This window comes from Stegodyphus dumicola, chromosome X1 (assembly GCF_044657685.1).
Source record: "Stegodyphus dumicola isolate Sdum_Otavi_A_Nest chromosome X1, ASM4465768v1".
NCBI classification, from domain to species: domain Eukaryota; kingdom Metazoa; phylum Arthropoda; class Arachnida; order Araneae; family Eresidae; genus Stegodyphus; species Stegodyphus dumicola.
Genome location: NC_140780.1, coordinates 67,976,811 through 68,003,738, shown reverse-complemented (window position 1 = coordinate 68,003,738; position 26,928 = coordinate 67,976,811). Strand labels below are relative to the sequence as shown.

General features: G+C 31.0%; 2 long non-coding RNA genes across 3 annotated transcripts in view; one reads left to right on the top strand and one right to left on the bottom strand.

The window, feature by feature from the left end:
* Nucleotides 1-26,928, top strand: part of LOC146993172 (uncharacterized) — an 880,419-nt gene that overhangs the window by 287,441 nt on the left and 566,050 nt on the right. The window lies entirely within an intron of this gene.
* Nucleotides 1-26,928, bottom strand: part of LOC146993178 (uncharacterized) — an 880,479-nt gene that overhangs the window by 762,641 nt on the left and 90,910 nt on the right. The gene's annotated exons all lie outside the window — the stretch shown is intronic.

Sequence of the window (26,928 nt, the reverse complement as noted above, 5' to 3'; positions counted from 1 at the left end):
TTAAAAGAGCTATACATATATACTTTTATAGCTTTTTTTTTTTTTTTTTTTTTTTTTTAGAAAGGGCTCAAAAACACCATTCTAAAAACAGATTTCGAAAAACATCTTGGAAAGAAAAGCCATAAACCATAAAATAAATATTTGATTCAGAATTTTAACGTAAGAACCGTTTCTAATTTTAGGTTCTTTACCTAGCTACACTCATCCATGAGAGAGGACAGCTTAGTCCAATGTACAAGAAATTATCCTGTAATATTACCACGTCACTTTAATGAAATTATAGCAATATTTCATTCAGGGAAAGAACATATTGTCTAGCTGCCCAAGTTCGAGCCCAGCTTTAATACAGCAAGCCAAAACACATGAAATGCCATTGAATGATATACCATTTTGAAATGTTGCAAAAAATTTAAATAAAATTTCGTGAATGAGCTATTGCAATTACCTATATACTAAAATTTTGACCAAATATTCAACAAAACTAAGATACTCTTTTTCTCTTTCGAAGGAATCAAAGTCATATACTAATGGAGGGATGCTCAACTTATTGTACTATAAAACCTAAACATAGGAATGACATTTTGTCAGCTATGTGAGATGTCCAATACCGAGAAGTTCCATAAATTGTAGATTAGAACGTACCTCTCAAAACACACGAAAGGTGAAACACAATTCAAATACTTTACTTTTAGTCTTGAAGCAGATGTTCTATATTAAACTGTCTTAACTCACATACAGAATTAGTAATATAATAGCTCAAAATGTTGTAAGAACAAAACACGCATTATATAAACATTAAAAAAAAATCTACATACATTTATTAGTGTTACGAGGGTTTATTCTGAAATATTATAATGCCACTTTCAGTGAAATGATAGAAATTTTCACTCAGGGAAGAGACATTCTGTTTGGCTGCCTGGGTTCCATCCCAGCTTCTGTTACAAAAGTTTAATAGTAGAATTTTAAAAATCTAGAAACGAAACTCAAGAAATTATTGACCATAATTCGTTCTACGATTTAGTCATTCTTACAGACATAATAACTAATATCTTAAACTTGAGCAGGGAAGAGAACTAAAGTCTTTGAATTTAAGGTTATTTTAAATTCATTTTAAATCAAAATTAATTTTGTAAAAATATTACACAAATATAAGGGATATACATTTTTACCATAATGCAATGTACATTTTGCCACTTTGAAAATCTGGAGAACTAAAGCGTGAAATATAAGAAAACTGAAACAAACATTTGGAAAATCTCATCGAGCTTAAATTAGTTTCTAAATTAGATGTTTTGAGTGTATTTAAAATTAGGCCAACTACTACGTTCACTTCAAACCCATTACATAAGACTAGTATTTAAGAAAAATGGTAAAAGATTGCAAATATGTTAACAATTCTACTGATCTAGAAATAGAAATAATTGGTTTTCATCCTAATTAAGATGAAGAATATCACAAAAAGCCATTTGAATAGTCCTAGATCAGAAAAATCATGAACTGTTAAACTTTTAAAAAGATAAATTCCTGCTTTCGATCTACTGAAAAATGTGAAAGAGGATTTTCAACAACAAACTTGTTAAAATGAATGTTCAGATACAGAATAACAAACAAACATCCGGACGACTGAATGGATTTAGCAATAACATCGCATGTACCAGAGGGAGAAAAAAAAGCTCAGAAGAAATGCAATGTTAAATTTCACATTAAAATATGATTTCCCTGTATTTAATTTTCATCTTGCTGAATTTTTTTGTAAATAATACAAAGAGTATACCTTTTCTTTAAGATATTATACCACACATTTTTATACTTTGTGTAATGCACTTATAACTGAAATATTAAAAGTGCAATATATAATTGCAGCTAGCCAAAAATTTATAAACTTAAAATTGGCTCCCATTAAGTTAAAGTTGTTAATAACTGCACCAAGGGAAGGAATGCAATTTTATTTCTTTGTCTGTATTTGGTTTCATTTTCATATAGAAAGAGTTAAAAATAGGTTACCTAGGTAACAAAATTTAAACACACATTTTCAGGAAAAATTACAGAACAACAGATTTTGTTTCCCTGAAGACACAACACCTCGCTATTCCAGCTATGCTACAGACTGCATACTGTCATAGAGAAATTCCTTTCTTAAACAGGGAATTCATATACTTTAATCTGTTTTTACACAAGTACTGTTTATGACTAATCCATGGTCCAGGAGTAAAATACTTTATAGTACACCCATCTAAATTTTTATTATTTCCGGTCATGTGTATAGACTGTTTACCTATCACGACTAAACTCCCAATCTGCATTCCAAATAACTCATACAATTCTTCAAGTCATATTTCGTAGTCTATCATTTTTAATACGGCAGGTACTTGCTGAGCGCAGACTTGTAAAGCGTGATTTCGCGTATAGCAGTATTTTAAAGGATCCCATTTTATTTCTCCACTGCTAGAATTTCATTCATACGTGGTGCAACATTCATCCATCAACACCGGAAAGAATTTATCTGCTATTTTAAACAATTTCCATCGACTGAAAATGAAGTCCGAAAAATCTTACAAATTTCAAAAGCAATCGATGCCAAAGAATTTTCACATATGGAAGACAGAGAAGTCAAACAATGAATCAGAAAATTACAAAAGAAGAATTGGGGTCTTATAAAACCCTTGATAATAAAAGCGCTCATTATGAAGAAGAGCTTTTAACTGAACATAAGATGAAGAAATTGTTAAATAACACAAAAAGCAATGTCTGATCTTCTAGCGAAGAATTACCCAATTAAAGAAAAAACATGTGCTCTTTACAGCGGCACGCATACAGTTGCATCAATCATTCTTATAAGCAAAAGACATCAGCTTTCTCAAAAAATATTTCTGTCATGCATTTGCCAAGAGAACGGAAAGAAGTCCAAAAGAAACTTTCAGAGTGCTTTGCAAAACAAAGTGGAAAGTTATTCTGCAGAATTTTACTTCGATAATAATAAAACATCTCTGATTTGATTTCAAAACGAATTTTTATTTGTGAAATCAATTTTAAATAGATCTTCGCAAATAGGTTCATAAAACTTCCCAATATGCCAAAATAGTTCAGATTAAGGGAATAATTTAATAAAGTATGCTTAAAACAACTAATAAAAAGCACATTTTGAGCAGCCTTAACAGAAGACAATTTGGTCTCACTAACTTTCTTTACGAGTACTCATTAAATTTTTATTTACATTTCTTTTTTTGTTCAACATTTAACTTTCAATGGTTTTAAGAGAAACAACACTTGATAGAGAGACTCTAAATTCGGAAAAAACTGAAACAAAATTGGTTTATACACAGGCTGAGTAATTACACTGACCTGCTGGGAAGAGAAGACCCCGTTGGACAAGGAAAATATTAGGCCAGACAGAGAGGAAAATGCTTAGCCTCCTCCTCGTAATGCGAAAGGAGGCCACTTAGAAAAAATTACACTACAGCAGAAATCTTGAAACCACTAAGAAGCAACAGAACTCTAACAAATTTCAGACTTCTGATAATTATAGTGTGATTAACAGTTCAACCTCACTTCAAATATTACAATACAATACAAAGAAAGAACCAATTCAGACACTTCAATATGGAATTCAAAACCTAAGAAATTAATGCATAGACGCTATCCTAAACATTAAAACATAATGTGAAGCGTTCACGTAAAATAAATAAGTAGTAAAACTCCAATATAAAGCAACATGTGAAAAGGGACCTACAAATTATAACATTCAAGCATTTCTAGTGAAAATAAAGTTAATATAAAACAAGAATTACCAGCCACAGATGTCTTTTTGCTCTGCACTATTTTTCCGTTCTTTTTCTTTATGATATGTTCTGCAATCCAAGAGTGCACAAAAATTATGACAAATTACACTAGAAGAGGCCAAGAGGGGGAAAAAAGGAATCATTAGATTTTAACTACTTTGAAGTTAAAGAATAATTATACACAAAGAGAAATATCTAATATTGTTTCTATATATATAGAACTTCAAAAGTAGCCTTCTTTGTTTTAAATTCCAGCAATGTGCTACACTGTTACTAAAATCATGATTGCAGTCGATAGGAAAGCAAATGATTTTCCTAATACGACAGAAGTACAGTAAGCGAAAGAGGTTTTTAATGTATGGGTACTACATGAACAATGAAAGAAAAAAAAATTACACAGTTATTACAGATACACAGAATAAAAGGGATAATGATCTTCGAGAAAAGAAAATAATTTTAGCGCTGGTACAAAGATGGCACCGAAAGTCAATAAGAAGGTAATTTTAAATGACAAATAAACAAAATAAACTTTACTGTTAGCTTTGAAGCAGGTGTTATATATAAAACTATCTTAATTCACACACAGAATTAGTGACAAAACAGATCAAAAAAGAGTAAGAATCAAACTCGCAATATATTGACATTAAAAGAGCTATACATATATACTTTTATAGCTTTTTTTTTTTTTTTTTTTTTTAGAAAGGGCTCAAAAACACCATTCTAAAAACAGATTTCGAAAAACATCTTGGAAAGAAAAGCCATAAACCATAAAATAAATATTTGATTCAGAATTTTAACGTAAGAACCGTTTCTAATTTTAGGTTCTTTACCTAGCTACACTCATCCATGAGAGAGGACAGCTTAGTCCAATGTACAAGAAATTATCCTGTAATATTACCACGTCACTTTAATGAAATTATAGCAATATTTCATTCAGGGAAAGAACATATTGTCTAGCTGCCCAAGTTCGAGCCCAGCTTTAATACAGCAAGCCAAAACACATGAAATGCCATTGAATGATATACCATTTTGAAATGTTGCAAAAAATTTAAATAAAATTTCGTGAATGAGCTATTGCAATTACCTATATACTAAAATTTTGACCAAATATTCAACAAAACTAAGATACTCTTTTTCTCTTTCGAAGGAATCAAAGTCATATACTAATGGAGGGATGCTCAACTTATTGTACTATAAAACCTAAACATAGGAATGACATTTTGTCAGCTATGTGAGATGTCCAATACCGAGAAGTTCCATAAATTGTAGATTAGAACGTACCTCTCAAAACACACGAAAGGTGAAACACAATTCAAATACTTTACTTTTAGTCTTGAAGCAGATGTTCTATATTAAACTGTCTTAACTCACATACAGAATTAGTAATATAATAGCTCAAAATGTTGTAAGAACAAAACACGCATTATATAAACATTAAAAAAAAATCTACATACACTTATTAGTGTTACGAGGGTTTATTCTGAAATATTATAATGCCACTTTCAGTGAAATGATAGAAATTTTCACTCAGGGAAGAGACATTCTGTCTGGCTGCCTGGGTTCCATCCCAGCTTCTGTTACAAAAGTTTAATAGTAGAATTTTAAAAATCTAGAAACGAAACTCAAGAAATTATTGACCATAATTCGTTCTACGATTTAGTCATTCTTACAGACATAATAACTAATATCTTAAACTTGAGCAGGGAAGAGAACTAAAGTCTTTGAATTTAAGGTTATTTTAAATTCATTTTAAATCAAAATTAATTTTGTAAAAATATTACACAAATATAAGGGATATACATTTTTACCATAATGCAATGTACATTTTGCCACTTTGAAAATCTGGAGAACTAAAGCGTGAAATATAAGAAAACTGAAACAAACATTTGGAAAATCTCATCGAGCTTAAATTAGTTTCTAAATTAGATGTTTTGAGTGTATTTAAAATTAGGCCAACTACTACGTTCACTTCAAACCCATTACATAAGACTAGTATTTAAGAAAAATGGTAAAAGATTGCAAATATGTTAACAATTCTACTGATCTAGAAATAGAAATAATTGGTTTTCATCCTAATTAAGATGAAGAATATCACAAAAAGCCATTTGAATAGTCCTAGATCAGAAAAATCATGAACTGTTAAACTTTTAAAAAGATAAATTCCTGCTTTCGATCTACTGAAAAATGTGAAAGAGGATTTTCAACAACAAACTTGTTAAAATGAATGTTCAGATACAGAATAACAAACAAACATCCGGACGACTGAATGGATTTAGCAATAACATCGCATGTACCAGAGGGAGAAAAAAAAGCTCAGAAGAAATGCAATGTTAAATTTCACATTAAAATATGATTTCCCTGTATTTAATTTTCATCTTGCTGAATTTTTTTGTAAATAATACAAAGAGTATACCTTTTCTTTAAGATATTATACCACACATTTTTATACTTTGTGTAATGCACTTATAACTGAAATATTAAAAGTGCAATATATAATTGCAGCTAGCCAAAAATTTATAAACTTAAAATTGGCTCCCATTAAGTTAAAGTTGTTAATAACTGCACCAAGGGAAGGAATGCAATTTTATTTCTTTGTCTGTATTTGGTTTCATTTTCATATAGAAAGAGTTAAAAATAGGTTACCTAGGTAACAAAATTTAAACACACATTTTCAGGAAAAATTACAGAACAACAGATTTTGTTTCCCTGAAGACACAACACCTCGCTATTCCAGCTATGCTACAGACTGCATACTGTCATAGAGAAATTCCTTTCTTAAACAGGGAATTCATATACTTTAATCTGTTTTTACACAAGTACTGTTTATGACTAATCCATGGTCCAGGAGTAAAATACTTTATAGTACACCCATCTAAATTTTTATTATTTCCGGTCATGTGTATAGACTGTTTACCTATCACGACTAAACTCCCAATCTGCATTCCAAATAACTCATACAATTCTTCAAGTCATATTTCGTAGTCTATCATTTTTAATACGGCAGGTACTTGCTGAGCGCAGACTTGTAAAGCGTGATTTCGCGTATAGCAGTATTTTAAAGGATCCCATTTTATTTCTCCACTGCTAGAATTTCATTCATACGTGGTGCAACATTCATCCATCAACACCGGAAAGAATTTATCTGCTATTTTAAACAATTTCCATCGACTGAAAATGAAGTCCGAAAAATCTTACAAATTTCAAAAGCAATCGATGCCAAAGAATTTTCACATATGGAAGACAGAGAAGTCAAACAATGAATCAGAAAATTACAAAAGAAGAATTGGGGTCTTATAAAACCCTTGATAATAAAAGCGCTCATTATGAAGAAGAGCTTTTAACTGAACATAAGATGAAGAAATTGTTAAATAACACAAAAAGCAATGTCTGATCTTCTAGCGAAGAATTACCCAATTAAAGAAAAAACATGTGCTCTTTACAGCGGCACGCATACAGTTGCATCAATCATTCTTATAAGCAAAAGACATCAGCTTTCTCAAAAAATATTTCTGTCATGCATTTGCCAAGAGAACGGAAAGAAGTCCAAAAGAAACTTTCAGAGTGCTTTGCAAAACAAAGTGGAAAGTTATTCTGCAGAATTTTACTTCGATAATAATAAAACATCTCTGATTTGATTTCAAAACGAATTTTTATTTGTGAAATCAATTTTAAATAGATCTTCGCAAATAGGTTCATAAAACTTCCCAATATGCCAAAATAGTTCAGATTAAGGGAATAATTTAATAAAGTATGCTTAAAACAACTAATAAAAAGCACATTTTGAGCAGCCTTAACAGAAGACAATTTGGTCTCACTAACTTTCTTTACGAGTACTCATTAAATTTTTATTTACATTTCTTTTTTTGTTCAACATTTAACTTTCAATGGTTTTAAGAGAAACAACACTTGATAGAGAGACTCTAAATTCGGAAAAAACTGAAACAAAATTGGTTTATACACAGGCTGAGTAATTACACTGACCTGCTGGGAAGAGAAGACCCCGTTGGACAAGGAAAATATTAGGCCAGACAGAGAGGAAAATGCTTAGCCTCCTCCTCGTAATGCGAAAGGAGGCCACTTAGAAAAAATTACACTACAGCAGAAATCTTGAAACCACTAAGAAGCAACAGAACTCTAACAAATTTCAGACTTCTGATAATTATAGTGTGATTAACAGTTCAACCTCACTTCAAATATTACAATACAATACAAAGAAAGAACCAATTCAGACACTTCAATATGGAATTCAAAACCTAAGAAATTAATGCATAGACGCTATCCTAAACATTAAAACATAATGTGAAGCGTTCACGTAAAATAAATAAGTAGTAAAACTCCAATATAAAGCAACATGTGAAAAGGGACCTACAAATTATAACATTCAAGCATTTCTAGTGAAAATAAAGTTAATATAAAACAAGAATTACCAGCCACAGATGTCTTTTTGCTCTGCACTATTTTTCCGTTCTTTTTCTTTATGATATGTTCTGCAATCCAAGAGTGCACAAAAATGATGACAAATTACACTAGAAGAGGCCAAGAGGGGGAAAAAAGGAATCATTAGATTTTAACTACTTTGAAGTTAAAGAATAATTATACACAAAGAGAAATATCTAATATTGTTTCTATATATATAGAACTTCAAAAGTAGCCTTCTTTGTTTTAAATTCCAGCAATGTGCTACACTGTTACTAAAATCATGATTGCAGTCGATAGGAAAGCAAATGATTTTCCTAATACGACAGAAGTACAGTAAGCGAAAGAGGTTTTTAATGTATGGGTACTACATGAACAATGAAAGAAAAAAAAATTACACAGTTATTACAGATACACAGAATAAAAGGGATAATGATCTTCGAGAAAAGAAAATAATTTTAGCGCTGGTACAAAGATGGCACCGAAAGTCAATAAGAAGGTAATTTTAAATGACAAATAAACAAAATAAACTTTACTGTTAGCTTTGAAGCAGGTGTTATATATAAAACTATCTTAATTCACACACAGAATTAGTGACATAACAGATCAAAAAAGAGTAAGAATCAAACTCGCAATATATTGACATTAAAAGAGCTATACATATATACTTTTATAGCTTTTTTTTTTTTTTTTTTTAGAAAGGGCTCAAAAACACCATTCTAAAAACAGATTTCGAAAAACATCTTGGAAAGAAAAGTCATAAACCATAAAATAAATATTTGATTCAGAATTTTAACGCAAGAACCGTTTCTAATTTTAGGTTCTTTACCTAGGTACACTCATCCATGAGAGAGGACAGCTTAGTCCAATGTACAAGAAATTATCCTGTAATATTACCACGTCACTTTAATGAAATTATAGCAATATTTCATTCAGGGAAAGAACATATTGTCTAGCTGCGAGGGTTCGAGCCCAGCTTTAATACAGCAAGCCAAAACACATGAAATGCCATTGAATGATATACCATTTTGAAATGTTGCAAAAAATTTAAATAAAATTTCGTGAATGAGCTATTGCAATTACCTATATACTAAAATTTTGACCAAATATTCAACAAAACTAAGATACTCTTTTTCTCTTTCGAAGGAATCAAAGTCATATACTAATGGAGGGATGCTCAACTTATTGTACTATAAAACCTAAACATAGGAATGACATTTTGTCAGCTATGTGAGATGTCCAATACCGAGAAGTTCCATAAATTGTAGATTAGAACGTACCTCTCAAAACACACGAAAGGTGAAACACAATTCAAATACTTTACTTTTAGTCTTGAAGCAGATGTTCTATATTAAACTGTCTTAACTCACATACAGAATTAGTAATATAATAGCTCAAAATGTTGTAAGAACAAAACACGCATTATATAAACATTAAAAAAAAATCTACATACATTTATTAGTGTTACGAGGGTTTATTCTGAAATATTATAATGCCACTTTCAGTGAAATGATAGAAATTTTCACTCAGGGAAGAGACATTCTGTCTGGCTGCCTGGGTTCCATCCCAGCTTCTGTTACAAAAGTTTAATAGTAGAATTTTAAAAATCTAGAAACGAAACTCAAGAAATTATTGACCATAATTCGTTCTACGATTTAGTCATTCTTACAGACATAATAACTAATATCTTAAACTTGAGCAGGGAAGAGAACTAAAGTCTTTGAATTTAAGGTTATTTTAAATTCATTTTAAATCAAAATTAATTTTGTAAAAATATTACACAAATATAAGGGATATACATTTTTACCATAATGCAATGTACATTTTGCCACTTTGAAAATCTGGAGAACTAAAGCGTGAAATATAAGAAAACTGAAACAAACATTTGGAAAATCTCATCGAGCTTAAATTAGTTTCTAAATTAGATGTTTTGAGTGTATTTAAAATTAGGCCAACTACTACGTTCACTTCAAACCCATTACATAAGACTAGTATTTAAGAAAAATGGTAAAAGATTGCAAATATGTTAACAATTCTACTGATCTAGAAATAGAAATAATTGGTTTTCATCCTAATTAAGATGAAGAATATCACAAAAAGCCATTTGAATAGTCCTAGATCAGAAAAATCATGAACTGTTAAACTTTTAAAAAGATAAATTCCTGCTTTCGATCTACTGAAAAATGTGAAAGAGGATTTTCAACAACAAACTTGTTAAAATGAATGTTCAGATACAGAATAACAAACAAACATCCGGACGACTGAATGGATTTAGCAATAACATCGCATGTACCAGAGGGAGAAAAAAAAGCTCAGAAGAAATGCAATGTTAAATTTCACATTAAAATATGATTTCCCTGTATTTAATTTTCATCTTGCTGAATTTTTTTGTAAATAATACAAAGAGTATACCTTTTCTTTAAGATATTATACCACACATTTTTATACTTTGTGTAATGCACTTATAACTGAAATATTAAAAGTGCAATATATAATTGCAGCTAGCCAAAAATTTATAAACTTAAAACTGGCTCCCATTAAGTTAAAGTTGTTAATAACTGCACCAAGGGAAGGAATGCAATTTTATTTCTTTGTCTGTATTTGGTTTCATTTTCATATAGAAAGAGTTAAAAATAGGTTACCTAGGTAACAAAATTTAAACACACATTTTCAGGAAAAATTACAGAACAACAGATTTTGTTTCCCTGAAGACACAACACCTCGCTATTCCAGCTATGCTACAGACTGCATACTGTCATAGAGAAATTCCTTTCTTAAACAGGGAATTCATATACTTTAATCTGTTTTTACACAAGTACTGTTTATGACTAATCCATGGTCCAGGAGTAAAATACTTTATAGTACACCCATCTAAATTTTTATTATTTCCGGTCATGTGTATAGACTGTTTACCTATCACGACTAAACTCCCAATCTGCATTCCAAATAACTCATACAATTCTTCAAGTCATATTTCGTAGTCTATCATTTTTAATACGGCAGGTACTTGCTGAGCGCAGACTTGTAAAGCGTGATTTCGCGTATAGCAGTATTTTAAAGGATCCCATTTTATTTCTCCACTGCTAGAATTTCATTCATACGTGGTGCAACATTCATCCATCAACACCGGAAAGAATTTATCTGCTATTTTAAACAATTTCCATCGACTGAAAATGAAGTCCGAAAAATCTTACAAATTTCAAAAGCAATCGATGCCAAAGAATTTTCACATATGGAAGACAGAGAAGTCAAACAATGAATCAGAAAATTACAAAAGAAGAATTGGGGTCTTATAAAACCCTTGATAATAAAAGCGCTCATTATGAAGAAGAGCTTTTAACTGAACATAAGATGAAGAAATTGTTAAATAACACAAAAAGCAATGTCTGATCTTCTAGCGAAGAATTACCCAATTAAAGAAAAAACATGTGCTCTTTACAGCGGCACGCATACAGTTGCATCAATCATTCTTATAAGCAAAAGACATCAGCTTTCTCAAAAAATATTTCTGTCATGCATTTGCCAAGAGAACGGAAAGAAGTCCAAAAGAAACTTTCAGAGTGCTTTGCAAAACAAAGTGGAAAGTTATTCTGCAGAATTTTACTTCGATAATAATAAAACATCTCTGATTTGATTTCAAAACGAATTTTTATTTGTGAAATCAATTTTAAATAGATCTTCGCAAATAGGTTCATAAAACTTCCCAATATGCCAAAATAGTTCAGATTAAGGGAATAATTTAATAAAGTATGCTTAAAACAACTAATAAAAAGCACATTTTGAGCAGCCTTAACAGAAGACAATTTGGTCTCACTAACTTTCTTTACGAGTACTCATTAAATTTTTATTTACATTTCTTTTTTTGTTCAACATTTAACTTTCAATGGTTTTAAGAGAAACAACACTTGATAGAGAGACTCTAAATTCGGAAAAAACTGAAACAAAATTGGTTTATACACAGGCTGAGTAATTACACTGACCTGCTGGGAAGATAAAACCCCGTTGGACAAGGAAAATATTAGGCCAGACAGAGAGGAAAATGCTTAGCCTCCTCCTCGTAATGCGAAAGGAGGCCACTTAGAAAAAATTACACTACAGTAATTTTGAAACCACTAAGAAGCAACAGAACTCTAACAAATTTCAGACTTCTGATAATTATAGTGTGATTAACAGTTCAACCTCACTTCGTATATTACAATACAATATAAAGAAAGAACCAATTCAGACACTTCAATATGGAATTCAAAACCTAAGAAATTAATGCATAGACGCTACCCTAAACATTAAAACATAATGTGAAGCGTTCACGTAAAATAAATAAGTAGTAAAACTCCAATATAAAGCAACATGTGAAAAGGGACCTACAAATTATAACATTCAAGCATTTCTAGTGAAAATAAAGTTTAATATAAAACAAGAATTACCAGCCACAGATGTCTTTTTGCTCTGCACTATTTCTCCGTTCCTTTTCTTTCATGATATCGTGTTCTGCAATCCAAGAGTGCACAAAAATGATGACAAATTACACTAGTAGAGGCCAAGGGGGGGGGAGGGGAAGGAATCATTAGATTTTAACTACTTTGAAGTTAAAGAATAATTATACACAAAGAGAAATATCTAATATTGTTTCTATATATATAGAACTTCAAAAGTAGCCTTCTTTGTTTTAAATTCCAGCAATGTGCTACATTGTTACTAAAATCATGATTGCAGTCGATAGGAAAGCAAATGATTTTCCTAATACGACAGAAGTACAGTAAGCGAAAGAGGTTTTTAATGTATGGGTACTACATGAACAATGAAAGAAAAAAAAATAACACAGTTATTACAGATACACAGAATAAAAGGGATAATGATCTTCGAGAAAAGAAAATAATTTTAGCGCTGGTACAAAGATGGCACCGAAAGTCAATAAGAAGGTAATTTTAAATGACAAATAAACAAAATAAACTTTACTGTTAGCTTTGAAGCAGGTGTTATATATAAAACTATCTTAATTCACACACAGAATTAGTGACATAACAGATCAAAAAAGAGTAAGAATCAAACTCGCAATATATTGACATTAAAAGAGCTATACATATATACTTTTATAGCTTTTTTTTTTTTTTTTTAGAAAGGGCTCAAAAACACCATTCTAAAAACAGATTTCGAAAAACATCTTGGAAACAAAAGTCATAAACCATAAAATAAATATTTCATTCAGAATTTTAACGCAAGAACCGTTTCTAATTTTAGGTTCTTTACCTAGGTACACTCATCCATGAGAGAGGACAGCTTAGTCCAATGTACAAGAAATTATCCTGTAATATTACCACGTCACTTTAATGAAATTATAGCAATATTTCATTCAGGGAAAGAACATATTGTCTAGCTGCGAGGGTTCGAGCCCAGCTTTAATACAGCAAGCCAAAACACATGAAATGCCATTGAATGATATACCATTTTGAAATGTTGCAAAAAATTTAAATAAAATTTCGTGAATGAGCTATTGCAATTACCTATATACTAAAATTTTGACCAAATATTCAACAAAACTAAGATACTCTTTTTCTCTTTCGAAGGAATCAAAGTCATATACTAATGGAGGGATGCTCAACTTATTGTACTATAAAACCTAAACATAGGAATGACATTTTGTCAGCTATGTGAGATGTCCAATACCGAGAAGTTCCATAAATTGTAGATTAGAACGTACCTCTCAAAACACACGAAAGGTGAAACACAATTCAAATACTTTACTTTTAGTCTTGAAGCAGATGTTCTATATTAAACTGTCTTAACTCACATACAGAATTAGTAATATAATAGCTCAAAATGTTGTAAGAACAAAACACGCATTATATAAACATTAAAAAAAAATCTACATACATTTATTAGTGTTACGAGGGTTTATTCTGAAATATTATAATGCCACTTTCAGTGAAATGATAGAAATTTTCACTCAGGGAAGAGACATTCTGTCTGGCTGCCTGGGTTCCATCCCAGCTTCTGTTACAAAAGTTTCATAGAAGAATTTTAAAAATCTAGAAACGAAACTCATGAAGAAATTATTGACCATAATTCATTCTACGATTTAGTCATTCTTACAGACATAATAACTAATATCTTAAACTTGAGCAGGGAAGAGAACTAAAGTCTTTGAATTTAAGGTTATTTTAAATTCATTTTAAATCAAAATTAATTTTGTAAAAATATTACACAAATATAAGGAATATACATTTTTACCATAATGCAATGTACATTTTGCCACTTTGAAAATCTGGAGAACTAAAGCGTGAAATATAAGAAAACTGAAACAAACATTTGGAAAATCTCATTGAGCTTAAATTAGTTTCTAAATTAGATGTTTTGAGTGTATTTAAAATTAGGCCAACTACAACGTTCACTTCAAACCCATTACATAAGACTAGTATTTAAGAAAAATGGTAAAAGATTGCAAATATGTTAACAATTCTACTGATCTAGAAATAGAAATAATTGGTTTTCATCCTAATTAAGATGAAGAATATCACAAAAAGCCATTTGAATAGTCCTAGATCAGAAAAATCATGAACTGTTAAACTTTTAAAAAGATAAATTCCTGCTTTCGATCTACTGAAAAATGTGAAAGAGGATTTTCAACAACAAACTTGTTAAAATGAATGTTCAGATACAGAATAACAAACAAACATCCGGACGACTGAATGGATTTAGCAATAACATCGCATGTACCAGAGGGAGAAAAAAAAGCTCAGAAGAAATGCAATGTTAAATTTCACATTAAAATATGATTTCCCTGTATTTAATTTTCATCTTGCTGAATTTTTTTGTAAATAATACAAAGAGTATACCTTTTCTTTAAGATATTATACCACACATTTTTATACTTTGTGTAATGCACTTATAACTGAAATATTAAAAGTGCAATATATAATTGCAGCTAGCCAAAAATTTATAAACTTAAAATTGGCTCCCATTAAGTTAAAGTTGTTAATAACTGCACCAAGGGAAGGAATGCAATTTTATTTCTTTGTCTGTATTTGGTTTCATTTTCATATAGAAAGAGTTAAAAATAGGTTACCTAGGTAACAAAATTTAAACACACATTTTCAGGAAAAATTACAGAACAACAGATTTTGTTTCCCTGAAGACACAACACCTCGCTATTCCAGCTATGCTACAGACTGCATACTGTCATAGAGAAATTCCTTTCTTAAACAGGGAATTCATATACTTTAATCTGTTTTTCATAAGTACTGTTTATGACTAATCCATGGTCCAGGAGTAAAATACTTTATAGTACACCCATCTAAATTTTTATTATTTCCGGTCATCTGTATAGACTGTTTACCTATCACGACTAAACTCCCAATCTGCATTCCAAATAACTCATACAATTCTTCAAGTCATAATTTGTAGTCTATCATTTTTAATACGGCAGGTACTTGCTGAGCGCAGACTTGTAAAGCGTGATTTCGCGTATAGCAGTATTTTAAAGGATCCCATTTTATTTGTCCACTGCTAGAATTTCATTCATACGTGGTGCAACATTCATCCATCAACACCGGAAAGAATTTATCTGCTATTTTAAACAATTTCCATCGACTGAAAATGAAGTCCGAAAAATCTTACAAATTTCAAAAGCAATCGATGCCAAAGAATTTTCACATATGGAAGACAGAGAAGTCAAACAATGAATCAGAAAATTACAAAAGAAGAATTGGGGTCTTATAAAACCCTTGATAATAAAAGCGCTCATTATGAAGAAGAGCTTTTAACTGAACATAAGATGAAGAAATTGTTAAATAACACAAAAAGCAATGTCTGATCTTCTAGCGAAGAATTACCCAATTAAAGAAAAAACATGTGCTCTTTACAGCGGCACGCATACAGTTGCATCAATCATTCTTATAAGCAAAAGACATCAGCTTTCTCAAAAAATATTTCTGTCATGCATTTGCCAAGAGAACGGAAAGAAGTCCAAAAGAAACTTTCAGAGTGCTTTGCAAAACAAAGTGGAAAGTTATTCTGCAGAATTTTACTTCGATAATAATAAAACATCTCTGATTTGATTTCAAAACGAATTTTTATTTGTGAAATCAATTTTAAATAGATCTTCGCAAATAGGTTCATAAAACTTCCCAATATGCCAAAATAGTTCAGATTAAGGGAAAAATTTAATAAAGTATGCTTAAAACAACTAATAAAATGCACATTTTGAGCAGCCTTAACAGAAGACAATTTGGCCTCACTAACTTTCATTACGAGTACTCATTAAATTTTTATTTACATTTCTTTTTTGTTCAACATTTAACTTTCAATGATTTTAAGAGAAACAGCACTTGATAGACAGACTCTAAATTCGGAAAAAACTGAAACAAAATTGGTTTATACACAGGCAGAGTAATTACACTGACCTGCTGGGAAGATAAAACCCCGTTGGACAAGGAAAATATTAGGCCAGACAGAGAGGAAAATGCTTAGCCTCCTCCTCGTAATGCGAAAGGAGGCCACTTAGAAAAAATTACACTACAGTAATTTTGAAACCACTAAGAAGCAACAGAACTCTAACAAATTTCAGACTTCTGATAATTATAGTGTGATTAACAGTTCAACCTCACTTCGTATATTACAATACAATATAAAGAAAGAACCAATTCAGACACTTCAATATGGAATTCAAAACCTAAGAAATTAATGCATAGACGCTACCCTAAACATTAAAACATAATGTGAAGCGTTCACGTAAAATAAATAAGTAGTAAAACTCCAATATAAAGCAACATGTGAAAAGGGACCTACAAATTATAACATTCAAGCATTTCTAGTGAAAATAAAGTTTAATATAAAACAAGAATTACCAGCCACAGATGTCTTTTTGCTCTGCACTATTTCTCCGTTCCTTTTCTTTCATGATATCGTGTTCTGCAATCCAAGAGTGCACAAAAATGATGACAAATTACACTAGTAGAGGCCAAGGGGGGGGGGAGGGGAAGGAATCATTAGATTTTAACTACTTTGAAGTTAAAGAATAATTATACACAAAGAGAAATATCTAATATTGTTTCTATATATATAGAACTTCAAAAGTAGCCTTCTTTGTTTTAAATTCCAGCAATGTGCTACATTGTTACTAAAATCATGATTGCAGTCGATAGGAAAGCAAATGATTTTCCTAATACGACAGAAGTACAGTAAGCGAAAGAGGTTTTTAATGTATGGGTACTACATGAACAATGAAAGAAAAAAAAATAACACAGTTATTACAGATACACAGAATAAAAGGGATAATGATCTTCGAGAAAAGAAAATAATTTTAGCGCTGGTACAAAGATGGCACCGAAAGTCAATAAGAAGGTAATTTTAAATGACAAATAAACAAAATAAACTTTACTGTTAGCTTTGAAGCAGGTGTTATATATAAAACTATCTTAATTCACACACAGAATTAGTGACATAACAGATCAAAAAAGAGTAAGAATCAAACTCGCAATATATTGACATTAAAAGAGCTATACATATATATACTTTTATAGCTTTTTTTTTTTTTTTAGAAAGGGCTCAAAAACACCATTCTAAAAACAGATTTCGAAAAACATCTTGGAAAAAAAAGTCATAAACCATAAAATAAATATTTCATTCAGAATTTTAACGCAAGAACCCTTTCTAATTTTAAGTTCTTTACTTAGGTACACTCATCCATTAGAGAGGACAGCTTAGTCCAATGTACAAGAAATTATCCTGTAATATTACCACGTCACTTTAATGAAATTATAGCAATATTTCACTCAGGAAAAAAACATATTGTCTAGCTGCCCGGGTTTGAGCCCAGCTTTAATACAGCAAGCCAAAACACATCAAATGCCATTGAATGATATACCATTTTGAAATGTTGCAAAAAATTTAAATAAAATTTCGTGAATGAGCTATTGCAATTACCTATATACTAAAATTTTGACCAAAAATTCAACAAAACTAAGATACTCTTTTTTTCTTTCGAAGGAATCAAAGTCATATACTAATGGAGGGATGCTCAACTTATTGTACTATGAAACTGAAACATAGGAATGAAATTTTGTCAGCTATGTGAGATGTCCAGTACCGAGAAATTCCGTATATTGTAGAATAGAACGCACGTCTCAAAACACACGAAAGGTAAAACACTATTCAAATACTTTACTTTTAGGCTTGAAGCAGGTTTTCTATATTAAACTGTCTTAACTCACATACAGAATTAGTAATATAATAGCTCAAAATGTTGTAAGAACCAAACATGCATTATATCAACATTAAAAAAAAATCTACATACATTTATTAGTGTTACGAGGGTTTATTCTGAAATATTATAATGCCACTTTCAGTGAAATGATAGAAATTTTCACTCAGGGAAGAGACATTTTGTCTGGCTGCCTGGGTTCCATCCCAGCTTCTGTTACAAAAGTTTCATAGAAGAATTTTAAAAATCTAGAAACGAAACTCATGAAGAAATTATTGACCATAATTCATTCTACGATTTAGTCATTCTTACAGACATAATAACTAATATCTTAAACTTGAGCAGGGAAGAGAACTAAAGTCTTTGAATTTAAGGTTATTTTAAATTCATTTTAAATCAAAATTAATTTTGTAAAAATATTACACAAATATAAGGAATATACATTTTTACCATAATGCAATGTACATTTTGCCACTTTGAAAATCTGGAGAACTAAAGCGTGAAATACAAGAAAACTGAAACAAACATTTGGAAAATCTCAACGAGCTTAAATTAGTTTCTAAATTAGATGTTTTGAGTGTATTTAAAATTAGGCCAACTACTACATTCACTTCAAACCCATTACATAAGACTAGTATTTATAAAAAATGGTAAAAGATTGCAAATATGTTAACAATTCTACTGATCTAGAAATAGAAATAACTGGTTTTCATCCTAATTAAGATGAAGAATATCACAAAAAGCCATTTGAATAGTCCTAGATCAGAAAAATCATGAACTGTTAAACTTTTAAAAAGATAAATTCCTGCTTTCGATCTACTTAAAAATGTGAAAGAGGAATTTTCAACAATAAACTTGTTAAAATCAATGTTCAGATACAGAATAACAAACAAACATCCGGACGACTGCATGGATTTAGCAATAACATCGCATGTACCAGAGGGAGAAAAAAAAATTCTCAGAAGAAATGCAATGTTAAATTTCACATTAAAATATGATTTCCCTGTATTTAATTTTCATCTTGCTGAATTTTTTTGTAGATAATACAAAGAGTATACCTTTTCTTTAAGATATTATACCACACATTTTTATACTTTGTGTAATGCACTTATAACTGAAATATTAAAAGTGCAATATATAATTGCAGCTAGCCAAAATTTTATAAACTTAAAACTGGCTCCCATTAAGTTAAAGTTGTTAATAACTGCACCAAGGGAAGGAATGCAATTTTATTTCTTTGTCTGTATTTGGTTTCATTTTCATATAGAAAGAGTTAAAAATAGGTTACCTAGGTAACAAAATTTAAACACACATTTTCAGGAAAAATTACAGAATAACAGATTTTGTTTCCCTGAAGACACAACACCTCGCTATTCCAGCTATGATACAGACTGCATACTGTCATAGAGAAATTCCTTTCTTAAACAGGGAATTCATATACTTTAATCTGTTTTTACACAAGTACTGTTTATGACTAATCCATGGTCCAGGAGTAAAATACATTATAGTACACCCATCTAAATTTTTATTATTTCTGGTCATGTGTATAGACTGTTTACCTATCACGACTAAACTCCCAATCTGCATTCCACATAACTCATACGATTCTTCAAGTAATGTTTCTTAGTCTATCATTTTTAATACCGCCGGTACTTGCTGAGCGCAGAATTGTAAAGCGTGATTTCGCGTATAGCAGTACCTTAAAGCATCCCATTTAATTTGTCCACTGCTAGAATTTCATTCATACGTGGTGCTACATTCATCCATCAACACCGGAAAGAATTTATCTGCTACTTTAAACAATTTCCATCGACTGAAAATTAAGTCCAAAAATTCTTACAAATCTCAAAAGGAAACGATGCCAAAGAATTTTCACATATGGAAGACAGAGAAGTCAAACAATGAATCAGAAAATTACAAAAGAAGAATTGGGGTCTTATAAAACCCTTGATAATAAAAGCGCTCATTATGAAGAAGAGCTTTTAACTGAACATAAGATGAAGAAATTGTTAAATAACACAAAAAGCAATGTCTGATCTAGCGGAGAATGACCCAATTAAGGAAGAAAGAGGACACTGGGAAACATGTGCTCTTTACAGCGACACCCATACAGTTGCATCAATCATTCTTATAAGCAAAAGACATCAGCTTTCTCAAAAAATAATTCTGTCATGCATATGCCAAGAGAACGGAAAGAAGTCCAAAAGAAACTTTCAGAGTGCTTTGCAAAACAAAGTTGAAAGTTAATCTGCAGAATTTTACTTCGATAATAATAAAACATCTCTGATTTTATTTCAAAACGAATTTTTATTTTTGGAATCAATTTTAAATAGATCTTCGCAAATAGGTTCATAAAACTTCACAATATGCCAAAATAGTTGAGATTAAGGGAAAAATATAATAAAGTATGCTTAAAACAACTAATAAAAACACATTTTGAGCAGCCTTAACAGAAGACAATTTGGCCCCACTAACTTTCTTTATGAGTACTCATTAAATTTTTATTTACATTTCTTTTTTGTTCAACATTTAACTTTCAATGGTTTTAAGAGAAACAGCACTTCATAGAGAGAATCTAAATTCGGAAAAAACTGAAACAAAATTGGTTTATACACAGGCAGTGCAATTACACTGACCTGCTGGGAAGAGAAGACCCCATTAGGCAAGGAAAATATTAGGCGAGACAGAGAGGAAAATGCTTAGCCTCCTCCTCGTAATTCTAATATTTAATAATTTGTAAATGGTAACATTTAATATTTAGTAACTTGTAATTAACAACACTTTGGATACAGATTTGAAAAATAGAACTATGCTGGTATTGCAGTTCTCTGTGATTATACATTCTAAGATTGTAAATAAATAGTTTCTAAAAGCTAAAAGTGTACCCTCAATTGCTTTAATTGATTAATTTTATATGGTGTCAGGAGTGTTTTGCTTTCATAATGGAAAGTTTAAAACCACCAGAGCTGATGAAATTTGATGGAAATCTAGCTTGGAATTGGCAGAGATGGCTGCAATCATTTGAAATATATGAAGTAACTAGTGAATTACATAATAAAGAAGAGAAGGTAAGAGTTAATACTTTTGTTCATGTAATAGGATTTTGTGGTCTTGAAATATATAATACATTTCCTATAGAAGAGGGTAAAGAAATTAAAGTAAGTGAAATTAAAACAAAGTTTACGGAATATTGTATTCCTAAGAAAAATATTACATATGAAAGACATTTATTCTTTACTAGAAATCAAACAGCGTCAGAAACCATAGATGAATACGTAACTGACCTTCGAAATAAAGCTAGAACATGCGAGTTTGCACAATTAACGGATAGTTTAATAAAGGATAAAATGGTTTGTGGTATTAAAGATGATATAGTGAGAGCAAGATTGTTACATGAAATAGAATTAACATTAGAAAAAGCTCTTGATATATGCAGATCTGCTGAAATAAGTGCACATCAAATGAAAATCATAAAAGATGAGGAAACTGCTGTAAACTTAGTGAAAAAGAAACTAAGTAAACATAATAAGAATACTTACAAAGAGGTAAATACCGATAAACAATAGACAAAAATTTGTTCTAAATGTGGAACATCTCATGAGTATCGAATGTGTCCAGCATATGGAAAAATCTGTCATAAATGTAAAAAAGCAAATCATTTCGCGAGTCAGTGTAAAACCAATATAATAAAAAATGAAGCAGTCAAGGTAAACAAAAAAGATAGACAAATTAAATTAATAAATCATGACTCTGAGGAAGAGTTAGAATTTTATGTTGGCACATTAAACCTTAATTCAGATAACAAGGAAGAGAAATGGACTGTTGACGTTAATGTAAATAAAAGTAAACTAAATTTGCAGTTAGATACTGGAGCAATGCGCAATGTTATTTCTAAAACCAAAGTGAAATTGCTAAATGTTCCGATACAGAAGTCTGAAATGAAAAGATTAGTTACATTCTGTGGGAATAAAATGGATACTTTAGGAAAAGTAGTACTTAACTGCCAATATGGAAAAAATAATTATGTTGTGGAATTCCAAGTTATTGACAAAGAAGTACCTTCTATATTAGGATTAAAATCATGTTTGCAACTAGGTTTGATTCAGAAAGTAATGTCTGTTTACACTGAAGACTTACTGGAGGAATACAAAGATGTATTTGAAGGCTTAGGTTGTTTGAATAGAAAATATAAAATCCAGTTAAAACAAGATGTAACACCAGTCATTCATCCTCCAAGAAAAATACCCATAGCTATACGTGATAAAGTTAAGAAAGAATTACAAAGAATGGAAAATTTAAATGTTATTGAGAAAGTAAGAGAACCAACTGAATGGGTAAATTCAATGGTCACAGTTGTCAAACCGAACAAAATAAGAATATGTTTAGATCCTAGAGATTTAAATAAAGCTATAAAACGAGAACATTATCTGATGTTAACCATTGACGAAGTTGTCACTAGAATGCCTAACGCAAAAATATTTCCTGTTTTAGATGCTAATATTGCTTTTTGGCAAATCCAGCTTGACGAAGAAAGTAGTAATTTGTGTACATTCAATACACCTTTTGGCAGATACAAATTTAAAAGATTACCTTTTGGCATATGTTCAGCTCCAGAAATTTGCCAAAGAAAATTAAGCCAAATAATAGAAGGTCTAGAAGGCATTGAATGTATTATACATGATATCTTAATATGGGGATGTAATGAAAAGGAACATGAGCTACGACTTAAAAATGTACTCCAGAGAGCACGAGAAAATAATTTGAAGTTCAATAAGGCTAAATGTAAAATAAAAGTTAATCGTGTGAATTATATAGGGCACGAGTTAAGTGAAAATGGACTAAAACCTGATTTTTCTAAAGTGGAAGCAATTGTTAAAATGCCAGAACCTACAGATGTGCCTTCGCTACAAAGATTTTTGGAATTGATTAATTATTTAGCCAAATTTATTCCTAACTTAAGTACTATTACTGCACCATTAAGACAGTTACTTGAGAAAAATGTCCTCTGGCACTGAAAAGCATCAAAAAGCTTTCGAAACACTTAAAGAATTGATTGCAAAAGCACCCGTATTAAAATTCTATGATGTTAATAAGGATGTAACTCTTTCAGTAGGTGCAAGTTCTGAAGGATTAGGTGCTGTTTTACTACAAGAAAACCAACCAATTGCTTATGCTTCCAGAGCTCTAACAAAAAGTCAGAAAAATTATGCTCAGATAGAAAAAGAGCTTTTAGCTATTACTTTTGGATGTTCTAAATTTCATCAATATATATATGGCAAACGTATTACAGTTGAAACTGATCATCGACCATTAGAAAGCATAACTAAGAAACCTCTTTTTAAAGCACCACAGCGATTGCAAAGAATGCTGTTAAATTTACAAAAATATGATCTAGATGTACGATACAAAAAGGGGAAAGACTTATTAATAGCAGACACTTTGAGTAGAGCAAATTTGAATACAACAGAAGATAATGATGAAGATACAGAAATTTGTACACTGATTTCAGCATCTGATGACAAAATTTATGCATTGAAGAAAGAAAGTGAATGTGATGCTACACTACAGTGCTTAAAGAAATATATTCTGAGAGGCTGGCCAGAAAGGAAACATCAGGTAGAACCTCAAGTCAAAGTATTTTGGGACTACAGAGATGAGTTGACAATGGAAAATGACTTATTTTTCAAAGGAGGAAGGGTAATTATTCCTTTATCTATGCAAAAGGAAATGTTAAATTTAATTCATGAGGGTCACTTTGGTATAGAAAAATGTAAGAAAAGAGCTAGAGATGTTTTGTTTTGGCCACTTATGAACAAGCAGATAGAAGATAAAATTTCAAAATGTTCTATATGTAATGAATACCAGAACAAAAACATAAGAGAGCCTATGATACCACATGAAATTCCCAATTTACCTTAGTTGTGACAGATTTATTTGAGATTAACAAAGATGTATATTTATTAATTGTAGATTACTATTCCAACTTTTTTGAAATCTCCAAACTACCGGATACTCGAAGTCACACAATGATCAGTTACATGAAATCTCATTTTGCAAGATACGGTATACCATTGATAGTGATATCTGATAATGGACCTCAGTTTGCAAGTAAAGAATTTTCAGAATTTGCAAAGAAATACCTATTTAAACATATAACAAGCAGTCCATACCATCCACAGTCGAACGGATTAGCAGAGCGTTCAGTACAAACGGCGAAGAAATTGTTAAAGAAAGTTCAAGCAGATCATGCTGATCCTTATTTAGTTTTGTTAGCTCATAGGAACACTCCAACAAATGAGATGCTAGGATCACCAGCTCAACGACTTATGAGTAGAACAAGAACAATTCTTCCTACATCTGAAGAATTACTTAAACCTGTTGTTAAAGTTGTGAGAAATGTAAAAGAAAAAATCAACCAAGAAAGAAATCAACAGAAGTCATATTATGATCGTCATACAAAAACATTACCATCACTAAATAAAGGAGATTGTGTTCGGATATATCACGATAATCGCTGGAAACCAGCAGTTGTAGAAGAAGTGCATAAGACGCCTAGATCATATATACTTAGATCAGGTGGATCAGTATTGAGAAGAAATAGAAAAGATATTAGAGAAAACAGTTCAGCTGTTGATGAGAATATCAGAGGAACAGAACAAGGAGTTAATACACAGAAAACAGATGTAAAAGGATATGATTCCAGATATTCTCAAGGGCAAAGTTTAGAAGATCAACTACCAAACTCTGGTAACTCAGAAACAAGGAACTCTGAGCTAAGAACTAGAAGTGGGAGACTGATTAGAAAGCCGGCCAGGTATTTGGACTGATTTTAGACTGTTAAAACTTTTGAACTCTTTAAAAAAACGGAAGATGTAATATTTAATAATTTGTAAATGGTAACATTTAATATTTAGTAACTTGTAATTGGCAACACTTTGGATACAGATTTGAAAAATAGAACTATGCTGGTATTTCAGTTCTCTGTGATTATACATTCTAAGATTGTAAATAAATAGTTTCTAAAAGCTAAAAGTGTACCCTCATAATTTTATAGTAATGCGAAAGGAGGCCACTTGGGAAAAAATTACACTACAGCAGTAATTTTGAAACCACTAAGAAGCAACAGAACTCTAACAAATTTCAGACTTCTGATAATTATAGTGTGATTAACAGTTCAACCTCACTATGAATATTACAATACAATATAAAGAAAGAACCAATTCAGACACTTCAATATGGAATTCAAAACCTAAGAAATTAATGCATAAATGCTACCCTAAACATTAAAACATAATGTGAAGCGTTCACGTAAAATAAATAAGTAGTAAAACTCCAATATAAAGCAACATGTGAAAAGTGACCTACAAATTATAACATTCAAGCATTTGTAGTGAAAATAAAGTTAGTATAAAACAAGAATTACCAGCCACACATGTCTTTTTGCTCTGCACTATTTCTCCGTTCTTTTCATCTTCGTTCTTTTTCTTTCATGATATGATGTTCTGCAATCCAAGAGTGCACAAAAATGATGACAAATTACACTAGAAGAGGCCAAGAGAGGGAAAGAAGGGGGTTTTCTTCCGGAGAGGATCCGTTGGCGGCGAAGCGTATTTACTCGCCAAGCTCGTCAACGGCTAATCGGCCACGAGTTTAGCGGTGTACAGTTACGTCAGGGGGGGCCCAAGAGCGATGCGCAGTGCAGGGAGAAAGTAATGCCACATGCGCATGACGTCATGTGGGTGACAGCGTTAGTTCTTGGCGTTTGTTTACTTTCGTTGCATCAACAGTTTGATTTGATTTGTGTTGTTAATTTGCTATTATACCTAGGCGGAAGTGGCAAATTGTTTGAGCTGGCATCCTGTTACCTGTCCAGTTATCTCATGGGCAACCACTTGCTTCCATTTCAGCTTCAAACCTCTTAGTAAAATAACTAAATAGTGATTTTCTGTACCCTTTTGATTTCTTAATGTACATTTACCAATAAATTTACGTTTTGAAATATCAAAATCAGGATTGCCAGAAATCTCCATTTTATCCAATGATAAAATACAGTCTTTATCACTAGCATTCATTTTTTCTCCTTTAATTTTCAAAGGTTCAATCATCTCACTGATGACTCCAAAATTCATTTCAAGACCTTGAAGTCTTTTATTTAAAGTGCTGTATGAAGGCACGGAAAACCTATTCTGTGCAAGTAATTATAACCATGCTTGCCCAAAGCAAATCTAACTTTGAGGCCTTTTATTATTCCCTCGTTAGACCATTTTGCAGTGCTTCTACGAGGAATTTTCAACATTGCTATTTGTTCATCTGAAAGAAATGTTTTCACTCCTTTCAGCAATTCCTCATGCTGTACTTGAAGGTCATGAAGTTGAATTTCAGTGCTATGCTATTTTTTTAAAACATTAATTTCATTTTTTTTGGTTGCTGTAAGTTCTTTCAGTAATATTTTGTTCTCGCATTGCAGAAGCGAGATCAATTCAGTCTGCTGTTTTATAAAATTCCTTAAAAGAACATCCTGGAATAAAGAAAAAA